The following is a 9707-nucleotide window of genomic DNA, read 5'->3' as shown; positions in this document are numbered from 1 at the left end:
AACGTCGTATCTATCTTACAGAGCAGAATTTCCCCAACTGGCATATGGATCGCCAATGCTTTTGAAAAAAGTAACATTATACTGGCTGAAGGAGTATCAACACAAGAGAGGAGAACGGACCATCAGAGTAAATCTGTAAATACTTGCAAGAGAAAAAAGAATATTTGCAAGAGTGTCCTGGTTACTCTCAGTGACTCTAAGAACATAACCCTATAAAAGATGGGACATGTCTATAGCCATACAGGACTATGATTCAAACTAAAGTAAGATATCTGAGCTTACTTTGCTTTGAGTAAATCTCTCATCTTCCCAGTTGAATGCATGCCTTTCTCAGATACAAGTAAACGGGGGAGGGGGGAAACAAAGTTGATATTTTGGATATCCTTGGCTGGTCCTTTTGTATGTAGATCTCTCGCAAATGTTTAAATAATGCCATATCAAAGAAACTTTGAATCTTTCTCCTCTAGAGATAAATTTCATCATTGTCTTGTCCTGAGATTTTATTTATTTATTTATTAAGATTTCATTTATTTGTTTGAGAGAGAGGGAGCCCAGGGGTGTGGTGGGGGGACAAGGACAAGCAGACTCCCTGCTGAGTGAAGAGCCTGACATGGGGCTGGATTCCAGGACCCTGAGATCTCGAGCTGAGGCAAAGGCAGACACTTAACCCACTGAGCCACCCAGGTGCCCCATCATTAGGTTTTATTTTAAAAATTGCCTTTTTCTGTAGAATAGTCAATTACAATTTTTTTAGTTGGTATTTACAGAGCACCAGGAACCAGCAGGGCCTTGTGGTAGTTATGGTGTCAGGTGTAGACTTGTTTAAATATTATTCCTGCCTCAGAGAGGATAATACTTGGAGAGACAAGTTTTAATTTATATGATTGAGGGCATCATCACTAAATATCATTTGATGACTGAGTATAAACTAAGATTTATAAGAATAGAGAGAAGAGAATCTGAAAGGAAACGTGAAAGACTGAAAAAAATTGAGATTCTAATTGGCAGTAATGGCATAATTTACTTTTGCTGCCATAACACATTGTTGTAAATTTTGTGACTAAAAACAACACAAATTTATTATTTTATACTTTGAAGTCCAAAATGGTCTCATTGGACTAAAATCAACTTGTCAGCAAGACTACATTCCCTTTGGAGGCTCTAGGGCAGGAATAATTCCCATTGAAATAATCCCATCTCCTTAAGTGCAGATGGAACCTATAATTTGCTTCTAACTGAAGAAAAACTGGAAAGAATCCACCTTCCAAGATCATTCCCCTTGTGGGCAAAATTGAGTTATTTGCTGTTGTTGGGCTAAGGTCCTCATTTTCTTGCTTGCTCTCAGCCAGAGCCTGGTCTTTGTTCCTAGAGGCTGGCCTCAGGTTTTTTTTTTTTTTTTTTTTTTAATGGCCTGACCCACCTTCAAACTACCAATGGGGTGTGGAAGTCCCTCCTTATGTTTCCACCTTGCTTCTTTTTCTACTGTCTGACGGAGAAAACTTTGTTTTTAACAGGGCCTGTGTGCTTTAAATCAGGTGTATATGGATGGTCTTCCTATCTTGAAGCAAACGTGTGCTGTATAAAATAACACTCACAGACGTGATCTCCACCAAGACAAGAGATTAGGACGTGGAATCTTGGGAGCCATTCTTAGAATTCTGGCTCAAAAGTCTGAATTTATAATTTAGACTCCATCTTAACATACTGGTGAGAGCCTCCTCCTGGCCTTGAAGAAGCCAACAGCCACATTGTGAACTGCCTATGGAGAGGGACATATGGCAGAGAACCACAGGCAGCCTCTAGGAGCTGAGGACAGCCTTCAGTGAACAGTCATTAATAAGTTAGAGCTCAGACCTCTAACTACAACCTCAAGAATCTAAATTCTGCCAACAACTGTACAGGCTTAGAAGAGGACCCTGAGTTTCTGAAAGGAAGATAGCCTGGTTGACATTTTGATTTCAATCCTATAAGATCCTGAGCAGAGGACCCAGCTACTCCTGAGCCACAGAAACTCTGAGATGGCACAAGATAGTAAATGTGTTTTGTTTGGAGCAACTGTGTTGTGGTGATTTGTTCCCCAGCAATAGAAAACTAATACATGGGGCTCGCCTTTGTAGATCTTGATTCAGAAAGTCTGGGATCAGAACTCAAAGTCTGTAATTTAACAAATAATCCAGGGGAATTTGATGCACATGGTCTCTTCCCTAGTTTGAGAAACCCTGAATTACTTCTCATAATTTTCATCTTTCATTAAGATGTAGGAAAAGCTCAGCATTGTGATTTTGTGCCCGGGAGAACTGCATGTAGCCAGAGTTTTCATTCCTTCATTTCCTTCAGGAGAACATTACTCACTGAAAGGAGCTTAAAATCTGTAATAACCTGAGAAAGACCCCAGAGCTAGAGAATCTACAACATCCATGGCACTCGAGACATAAAACAGCTTGTTCCTTCCGAAGATTGGGTAATTCAATCATCTTCCAGAAGGCCACCAGCAGGAGAATGATAGAAATGACATATTTGCTGTTCATGGAAGAAAAAAAATGTAATTGGAAGGAAATAAGACAAGATGTTCGCAGATAAAGGAGGAACTATCTGCTGGTTTAAAAAATTGTGTGCTAGTTTACTCATCTGCCAACAATAAATTTCTATTTTCATCTTCACAATTGAAGCTTAGTTAGAATTAAATGCAAAGAGATTTTGCATTCAGCAGGGCAGACTTTTTTTAATGCCTCGAGATGGATCTATAAAGAATAAAGGTTAGTCACTTTAGCAGAACAAGGACCTGTTTATCACTTCACAAACCTAATAACTGATTTCCTAAGAAATAGTGGTGAGCACTGGGGCTGCCGCTACTACTCTAGCACATACATTTCGGCATTTAGGAGCAAATTCGATTTTGTGATTAGCAAGCAAACTGCCTCGCCTGTGCTTATTGGACTATATATTTTTGAAGTGGCTTTGGGGCTTTGGTCTGTAAAGTCTTTTATAGGCTATATTAATCACATTTTTTAACTCAAAGTATACTTTGACATCACTGAGGAATCGATATAGCTAATTCTGTGTGGAGGGCAATGTCTAGTGGCATGTTTACAAATCATATAAATATTGGGTAGGAAGGATCAAGCTGTCAAATTTACATGTTCATTGAAACAGGAACACGAAAAGTTTTCTATATGTCACTCACATCACTTGGAATGAGAACCTCAGATTGAAGTATTCCTTTAAGAAATAAAATTTCACAGTTGACGAAAGGCAGAGAAAAGGACTTATAGCCCTACTATAGCCTTTGAGGGGTAAAGACAAGGGGGTTGATTGAAAAATAACATTTTACTGAAAATAACTGAGAAGCTTTTACTGAAATAGGTTTGCAGTATTTGTAAAATGCATTAGAATGGCTCTTTAGGATTTACCAAACAAGATCCTAAAAACCTGAACTGTGACAGGAGACACTGTTCTAGGGTTTGGCCAACTGAACCCAATGTTGCATAGTCAATAAGCTAAGAATGGTTTTCACATTTTTAAAAGATTGAAATAGACTATCCAGCAGAAACGGGGTGTGGCCTACAAAGTCTAACCCTTTACTGAAAAATAGTTTGCTGATATCTGCTCTAGAACTAGGTGGGATGATCACTGAGAGCCGCGTGGCTAGGTATGAACTTTGTAAAGATCTCTCACCAGGAGTGCTCTCAGGGTTTCCATTATAAAGTCCTACCAGCTGGGTGCCTCACACAGCAGAAATTCATTTTCTCACAGTTCTGGAGGCTAGAAGGACAAAATCAAGGTATTGGCAAGGTTGTTTGTTTTGGAGATCGGCTTGAGGAGGGTCCATTCTAAGCCTTTCTCCTTGGCTTACATAGAGAGCTATCATCTCCCTGGATCTCTTCACTTTGTCTTCCTGCTGTACTCGTCTTGGGTCCACATTTCCCATTTCCCACCAATCATCTTGGATTGAGGACTCACCCTAATGACCTCATTTTAACTCAACTGCCTCCACAAAGATCTCATCTCCAGATAAGGCCCCATTCTGAGGGCCTGGGGGTTCGGACGTTAATATGTGAATCTGGGGAGGGAGGCTACAATTCAACCCAAAACAGTAGAATTCTCTAATATCCTCCACATCACTCAAATACAATTTTAATTTGAAAGAGGCCTAAATAGGTTATATGGTTTGCCCAAGGCCAAATGTCTAATGCTCACAGAAATAGGATGCGAATCCAGAATTTATTGCCCCAAGTATACTTTCCATTTCTTTCAATTGCCCTAAGGAACAAAATAACAACCATTAAAAATTAACAACATTACTCATCAGTTATTCAACTCTATAAATACGTGTGTTGTATGAACTGCCTGCTTATACGAGCAAGTCCCATCCCTCTGTATAAGGGGAGATCAAGTGTTTGGGCAGATATTTATAATAAAAGGTAAGAGGGGAATGTCATTACAAAATATCAGTAACTCACAAAAGAAGAGATTTTATTTCCTTCAAAAGCACACTTTTCGTTCAAGTGGTCTGCGTCTTATGATGTGTGTCACCTCAAGATTCTGTTAAGATAGACATTTCCTCTCTTCACACTCTGGAACCAGAACTTTGAAAGCCACTGCCAGTTAGCATCTATCTTTCTGGGTATCTTTTCTAGTAACGGGTGGAAGGATTCTTTAGATAAGAACCTTGGAAAAAGAATAGGAAAGAAAAATAGTTGATGGGATGAGCACTGGGTGTTACACTATATGTTGGCAAATCGAACTTCGATTAAAAAAAGAGAAAAAAAGAAAAGAAAAAAAGTTAAGAATGGAATGTGCAGCGTGCGATGAGGGGTGTAGGGCAAACATTGATAGGAGCTCATGCAGCAAAGTAAAATTAACATGCGCAGTGACATTTGGCTATTAATTTCTATTCTTGTCTTATATTTCAGGACTCTAGTCCCCGGGTGGCCCAATTCAAAGAGACTGGTTTGGCTGTTTGTCTGCTGCGATGGCTGTTCTCGCCAATGTGATATTCTGGGTCTGGTTCTTGGAGTCTGCTTTCCTCTGATCTCCTTAATTTACGCTCTCGTCTATTAGATGGTCATTTTCTTTTATTAAACAGCTTAACGTGATTATAAGGGAATTCTCAGGATCACTTTAAACAATTTCTTTTATTTATTATTTATTTTTTAGCTTTTTTATTTTTATTGTTTTACTTTAAACAGTTTCTAAAGGTTTCCCCTGCCTGTGTTCTCTGCTGAACCTACCCGGCGTGCTTCCTTCCCCAGGACGTGGTCTCTGCAAAATGCTGGGCTCCTGCGTCCGTTGCCGGCTCTGTGCGGAGGGCCCCTGGCTGAGCTTTATGGAGCTACTCGGGAAAAGGATTTTCGTGGCTCCCTGATTTTGGCAAGAAGAGAACAGCTTCCGAGATGAATCTAAACTGAGAAGGTTTCTTCCAATGCACAGATGTCATTGATCTACTTATATTTCCTGTGATAAAATATTGAATGTCTCCTGCTCGCTGCCAGCGCCTAGAGTCTGATTCTTGAACCACGGCCTGCCTAGCACCCAACTGTGAACCTAAGTTCATCATCCTTTTAAGCACATTATCTAATTAGAGGCCAGAGAAAAACACAAAGTGGCTGTTCCAAACCAGTTTGACCGGCCTTCTCTCTGTGCTGTGGTTTAGCCCCAGTGACAAATATTAGCCTTTTTCCAGCTAAGCTTCACGGAGTCGCAGGTATCTGGACAATTTAAGCCAAATACTTAGGCTGAATTATACAACCCGGATTTTGTAGCTTCGGTCCAAACTCTACTAAGAAAGCTCAGAGTCCATTACTTTGCAGATATTTTTTAGGGATTTTTCTTTTTGGTCTGAGTAAATGCACATTTCTGTACACAGGGAAACATTTCCTCATTGCTCCTCCTCTTTTCTATCTCAATGAAAAATTAAAGTGATTTGCTTAAAAATATGTTAGTTTTGCATGAAACATTGCTTTAGCCATATTTGTATATAATTTGTGTATATAATCTATGCATGCTTGCAGTGACTTACACTAATTACTATGCCTTGTTTTTTTGAAATTAGGGAATCAACAATATAAAATAAAAGCATGCACATAGTGCTATCTTGCACTTACGCCCTAAATCTGGGCATTCTGCTCATCAGAACTCTAGAAGAGCTGAGCTCTTCCCTCCTAGAAGGACATGGCTAAAGCTGGATAGTGCATGCAAGTAAGAGGAGTGTGAGACTTCTCTGGGCGACAATGTGCCATTCACAGAGCCCGCCCCCCAAAGCCTAGGAAACCCATGGCAGTTTTGAGGATAACGTGGTGGATTCTCTAGCTCCAGACCCTTCAGAGCAGAAGAAGGAGCTTTTGAGGCTCGAGGTCCACTGTCATATTGGGGCTGTCTATCATGTGGGGCTGAGGGAGGGCTTGCTTCCCCCCACCTGGCCAAACACGTGAGTGGCTACAACAGGTAGCTACATCTGTCTGGAAATGCTGATCATGCTTCCCCGAGAACCCCCAAATCTTAACTGAGTGCCGTTGGGTGGGGCCCAGAGATTTCCTTCTTCAACAAGCATTCAGATGAACCTTCCTCTGAGAAACCAAATAGAGAAGGCAACAACTTTTAATATTATCTCCTTATTTACATAAGTGGGAAGAATTATTTTGCTGCTAAATAGGAAAAAATAATTTAAGATAATAAATAACCCTGTTAAATAACCCCTCTATCTCTCCCACTATATTACATTGGGTATAAAAATTATTTTTATTTTTTAATTACTGATTAATTTAAAAAAATTTAAAAAATTGACAAAAGCTATTTTGTCAATTCTGTGGAGGCATATGTATAATTATTATCTACAAAAATCTCGTCCTATTTTCAGTGTACAATTTTATGAGTTTTGACAAATATGTACACCCGTGAAACCACTACCGCAGTCAAGAAATAAAACATGTCTCTTACTCTGAAGGGTTTCCTCATGCCCTTTACATTTTCCCTCCGGATGCTTTTGTCCCCAGAGACCTGCTGATCGGCTCCTTTCCTTTCTCACGTGCTTATTGGTCATTCTCAGGTTCCTTTTGTCAAGTGTCTTTTCAAATCTTTCTCCATTTTCTATTGGATTATCTTGTTATTATTATTGAGTTTAAAATTTCTTTGTATTATTCCGGATCCGAGTTCTTTGTCAGTTATTCAAGTTGAGGATATTTTCTCCCAGTCTGTGGATTACCTCTTCATTTTCTTAATAGTTATCTTTCAAAGAGAAAACACTTTTAATTTTGTTAAAGTTAAAGTAGTGCCACATTAGGGGCTCAGCATTGGTGTCGGATGGTGGCGGATGGGACAGTCAGAGTCAGCAGTAGCTAGGTGGGCCCTGCTCAGTGGGAGTCTCTGCGAGCAGACCCATGTATGGCCTCTGTCCCCACCCCGGCGGCCACTTCTATCAGGTGCTCATCCTGCCAGTCCTGGAGCAGCCAGGAGGGAGGCAGGTAGCACCAACTGGCCTAGACATTTTGTCTACTTGTTTGGGTGGTGCCTCTTCCACACAGGGTAATTTTTTAGCAATAGACTAAAATACACTGTGATATAAACATCTTCATACACTTTGCCCCTTTTCATCTCTCCATCTTGTCTCCAGGACTTGCTAGTCTTCAATCTTCTAGCTTTTTTCTTTTTACTTCTGATCATTTGTCTCACTCTTGGTGACTGCCCAGGCATCTCTGTCTCTTCTCGCCTTGAGCCACCTCTCTTTTCATATCAAGTAGATGTCTCAGTGCACTCTTCACTCCTCTGCCCATAGAGAACATTTCCCTCTCCCACTGTCTTCTGTTATAGACCTGAATTATAATCCCACTAGTGTCTGCTTACTGGCTTGCATGCATATCTAAAGTCCACGGTCAGGTTTTTCTTCCTCCAGTTGTTCTAATGGGACCTCTTATATTACAGGATCATAAGTGCAAGTCAGAGAATGGTGTTGGTGCAACTGTGGTGAGTGACAAGGACATTTGTGCCATCTGTTCTTGGAGCTTACTTACATCTGGTCCTGTTCAGGATCTATCCCAAATACACCTTTTCCTTCTCCTTAAGGATTGCTATTGGGCCCATCTCGCTTTATGAATTGATGCATCCAAAAGAACACAACTCATACTGAGCAGTTTCAGATGTATAATCATGTAATGACCATGGTCATGGTTTGTCTTTACTACAGCCTAGTGACATGGCACATCATCCTATACATGACTTTATTTCAGGATGATTCTCCCACTGGCTTTTGCCAAAAACTCCACATTCTTTCCCCACAAATACCATAGGGTCCACCAGACCATGGATACATGTATGGTCCTCACCGTAGGGCTGATTGAAATTAACCTAGACTCCCTGTAGAGCTCGCTCCTGCTCCAGGTCCCACTCAAAGCTGACAAACATGTATCACCAGGACTGAAGTTAGAGAAGTATTCTTAGTTATCAACTATTTTGCCTCCAGAATTCAAAAAAGACACTAGACACTGCTGATGCAAGATGCAGCATTTTTGGGACACCTGGGTGGCTCAGTGGTTGAGCATCTGCCTTTGGCTCAGGTTGTGATCCTGGGGTCATGCAGGAACTTGATGGGTTCAAGTTCCACATCTGGCTCCCACAGGGAGCCTGCTTCTCCCTCTGCCTGTGTCTCTGTGTCTCTCATGAGTAAATAAATAAATAAATAAATAAAATCTTTTTTAAAATGCTGGATTTTTCTTTTGCCTTATAGATAATATCCTGATAACTCTCTGACCATTAGATCCATGGAATCTTCACTAAAGTGATAGTTCCTGAGTCTTTGTAAGGTTTGGCTCTTTTCTACTCTAACACATATGTCTTATCAAAGCCCCCAGTGTACTAGCCAACTCTTGTTCATGCTGTTTGGTCAAGATAATATCAATGATGTCATATAGCATCAGTGTAATGTTCTGGGAGATGTCCTGGCAGTACAGATTTCTTTGGACTCTATTATGGCAAAGTGGGAAAGTTGCTGTAGATATAAGGGAAAACTGTAAATGAATACTATCATTAGTTCTGTGTGAATATAAACTGTTTCCAGCCTTCTCTCTTAATCACAGTGAAAAGGAATGCATTCACCAAGTCCACGATCATAAGCTATGTACCTTTATTAATTCACCCTAACAACTGTATCGTGTTTGACATAGCAATTGATTTGGGGGCAAATAATTATTTAAGCCTACAGTATTTAGTCATTCACCAGGATCCCACAGATTCTGCAGGGGTCAGTGTGGTAGGATTAGGTGGAGGTAAGATAGAAACCTCCAGATGTGCATCTTAAGGGACCCGGAGAGTGGTACCAATCTCCTCCATCTCCCTTGAAATAGGATATTGGTTTTATTTATTTATTTATTTTTAAATATGGAATGCTTCACGAATTTGCGTGTCATCCTTGCGCAGGGGCCATGCTAATCTTCTCTGTATCGTTCCAATTTTAGTATATGTGCTGCCAAAGCGAGCACAGGATATTGGTTTTAGTTTAATATTTTGGCCGGTAGTAGGTTTCAGATGTTTCCACTTGGCCCTTTCCACTATGAAAGGTCTTACCTTATAGGTCAGTAATGTATCGGTGGATTTTACTTCAACAGCAAAGTACCATAATTTTAATTATGTACTTGGAGACTGGGGAAATGACCACTGGATGGGGATATATACCCAATGGGCCAACTCATATTTGGAGTTTAGTCATAATTCCATTT

The 9707-nt window shown here is 40.3% G+C and overlaps 1 long non-coding RNA gene and 1 other non-coding gene across 3 annotated transcripts; one reads left to right on the top strand and one right to left on the bottom strand.

The window, feature by feature from the left end:
* The first annotated feature begins 1565 nt into the window (after nt 1–1565).
* On the top strand, nt 1566–5918 carry LOC144305120 (uncharacterized). 2 transcript variants are annotated; one of them, XR_013372136.1, is made up of 3 exons: nt 1566–4421; nt 4914–5064; nt 5253–5918. It is a non-coding gene; the product is annotated as an uncharacterized LOC144305120 (long non-coding RNA). The 2 variants fall into 2 exon arrangements; XR_013372135.1 differs by having other exon boundaries at nt 1569–4421; nt 4914–5002.
* A 3445-nt stretch (nt 5919–9363) lies between these two features.
* On the bottom strand, nt 9364–9470 carry LOC144305640 (U6 spliceosomal RNA). The gene has a single exon (XR_013372658.1). It is a non-coding gene; the product is annotated as a U6 spliceosomal RNA (small nuclear RNA).
* Between the last annotated feature and the right edge of the window lie 237 nt (nt 9471–9707).

Source organism: Canis aureus, chromosome 35 (assembly GCF_053574225.1).
Source record: "Canis aureus isolate CA01 chromosome 35, VMU_Caureus_v.1.0, whole genome shotgun sequence".
NCBI classification, from domain to species: domain Eukaryota; kingdom Metazoa; phylum Chordata; class Mammalia; order Carnivora; family Canidae; genus Canis; species Canis aureus.
Note: the sequence above shows the minus strand (reverse complement) of the source record. Positions and strands in the feature narration are given on the sequence as shown.